The sequence below is a fragment of the Cornus florida genome, unplaced genomic scaffold (genome assembly GCF_030987335.1).
Source record: "Cornus florida cultivar Cherokee Brave unplaced genomic scaffold, ASM3098733v1 CherokeeBrave_3.0.0_Hap2_Chr11, whole genome shotgun sequence".
NCBI classification, from domain to species: Eukaryota; Viridiplantae; Streptophyta; class Magnoliopsida; order Cornales; family Cornaceae; genus Cornus; species Cornus florida.
The window spans coordinates 7,310,195-7,313,011 of NW_026775581.1; the positions used below are offsets into that span (position 1 = coordinate 7,310,195).

General features: G+C 32.7%; 1 long non-coding RNA gene across 1 annotated transcript; it reads left to right on the plus strand.

Annotated features, from left to right (window-relative positions):
- The first annotated feature begins 1,868 nt into the window (after positions 1-1,868).
- LOC132284935 (uncharacterized) lies at positions 1,869-2,346 on the plus strand. The gene is made up of 2 exons (XR_009472401.1): positions 1,869-2,005; positions 2,193-2,346. It is a non-coding gene; the product is annotated as an uncharacterized LOC132284935 (long non-coding RNA).
- The last annotated feature ends 471 nt before the right edge of the window (positions 2,347-2,817 follow it).

Below are 2,817 nucleotides of genomic sequence, written 5' to 3' on the forward strand. Positions count from 1 at the left end.
ACAGTATGCTCAGTTGCATCCAATTTTGTCTAAAAAGACCTTTTTACCCCTTACGAAGTACCCTTGCTGCATTGATTTCAAACTCAAAAATGTGATTTTTATGAAACTTTGGAGTTTCATATCTTCTTCATCCGGACTCTGAATCAAGTGATTCTTGGGTCTAATTTGATTAAATTTTGGTTGTCTTTCTAGTGGTGTGCTCAGTAGCACCCGATTTTATATTTTTAGAAATGACCATTTTGCCCTTGGGGGCCTGTTCGGTCTTTTTCTGATCATTCGTTCCCGCATTAGTTCTTATTGAGTTCCATGACCTCATGGAAGGTCACTTTGACTTCTTAAAGTCTTGTTTTCTATTTTCACTTCCGCATTCGGATCCGTTATCGGATCAACCTTCGGTTCATCACAGGATACGCTGGCCTAAAAATCAGGGTCGTCACAATAAAGCTACTTATAGGAGATGAGCATGCACTGTGACAACCCGAATTTTTAGAGTTTAATTTTAAATTTTATACTCTTGATTTTTAGTTGTCAACAAAATTGATTATTTTGTTTTAATTGGAGATTTACCAATTGGAGGTTGGATTATTGATTATTGATTATTGAACTGGAGATTTACCCAATTAAAAGATTTAATGGGTTTAATTTTTGTTGTCATAATTAATTTGATTAATTATGATTTAAGGCTTATCAATTGCAAATTGATTATTTTGTTTTAATTGGAGACTTGGTGAGTTACCCAATTGAAATTTTTAATGGGTTGATTTGTTTATGTTGAAATTGAATTTATATTTTATTCTATGAATTTTAGTTGTCAAGATTGACTCTTTAATTTTAAATTTGAGATTTATCCAATTGATATTTTAATTGGTTTTTATTTTAGTTTTGTATGCTAAAGTTCTTGGATGAAATTAGTGAAAGAAGATTTAATTGGTGATTAATTTTTGTTACATATGCATAGATGATTTATATATTTCATTTGATGAGATTATTGGATCAATGGGCGGTCTGCCGAATTGGATGAGAAAAATAAATGGGTTTGATTACTTGAAGTTTGTTGCATATATATATATATTTTGGTGCAAAATGCTACCAGTCGAATGAGAAAAGGTTGGTTTTGGTGATTTTTTTTCGTAGGCCCAGTGGAGTTAATGGGTTTTGATTTTGGAAAGTTTGGTTGCATTTTGTATCTTTTATATACATACACATGTGATGGCAATATGATGAAAGAAGGAAGCAAAATGAGAAATGGAAATCATAATGATGTTTTTCTTGGCGGGCCCACTTGTGGATTGTTTTGCCTTCACGTGGGTTTTGAGAAATTATATTGTTGGTTTAAAGAATTCAATTGAATAAGATTTAAAAAATAAGAAGTGGTGGGCTGGTAGCAAAAGATAAGGAAGGAAGTGGGCACCCAACCGAATTAGAAAGGAGAAAATGAAATTGAAATGATGATGATGGTAGTTTAATGGTGGGTCCTTTAGATATTATGAGTTTGATTTATTGCTACAAATTATGCATATATATATATATATATATATTTTTGATGTCAGATGGACAAGGAGATGTGAGCAGTCTGCCGAATTGAGAAGGAAAAATTTGATAAAATCATGTGGGGTCCATAGTTGAATTGTTGGACCAAAATTTCTTTTTGTGCACGTGGGTTTGTTGATTCAATGAATGAAGATGTGTTGGGAAGGTAAGGATAGAAAAGTGTGGTTGCGGAAAGGCAAGATACGAATGGGTGGCGGGACCCAATTGATATTTTGTGATAGTATGGTATGACGTGGCCTTATATGGTGAGCAAATTGAGATTTTGTGTCTGTGGATTTTCCTTATTTATAGAGTGTTGTGCACTGGGTGACTTTGCAATGAAAGAGAAATAAATTAGAGATAAAAGAGAGCAGAGAAGGAAAAAAATAGAAGAAGCAATCACACAGTGTCGAGAGACACACAGAGAGGGCCAAGCTTGACTCTTTGACGATATAATGATTAATTCTTTTACAGTGTAGAGATCATCATACCTTGAATGGCTTGGATGATTTTATTTCAAATATTTTGTTAATTGTTATTTTGCTAAAATTGTATATATGTATTTTGTTTAAAAGTATATATATATTTTTGTGAAGCAAATTTATCATGAAACTCTTTGAAATCCTTGTTATGGTTTTTCCTACTGTCTCACCCCCCTACAGTTTCAGGTACCGAGGATGAACTTGGATTGCTAGTAGCGGGCTTAGGTGGAAGAGTTGGTGTTGAGGATTTTTATTTAATTATTTAGAGATTTTTGTATATTTAATTGAGGAAATTGATTGTTGTATCAATAAAGGATATTTTATTTCTTTTTGAGACTTTGGGAGTAATATTGAAGTATTTTGATTTAATGAAATCGAGGATTTTATATAGAAAATTATTCGGGGCGTTACATGCATTGACCTAGCGTTTTACAATTATATCACCTTAAGGTGAAACATGTCAAAGGAGCTCATGCCACCTAACGTCTATGTCAAGTGAGACTCAGGGATCATCCTAAGTTACTTATGCAATTTAAAGTGAATAACGGCATACGAATATACATGCTCAAGTATACTAAACAATGTTAAACATGTTATACAATATACAAGCATACATTTCCAAATATACTAAACCACATTAAGACAAGTCATGCAATGTCTAAGCATATTTACACAAGTATGCATTTTATATGAAAATCTCGTAAATTAGGTATACCGACACAAGTATACTAAGCTAAGAGAGATACGCCTAAAACAAGTATACACGGCACAAGCATACAAAATGAAATCTAAACTCACAGAGCAA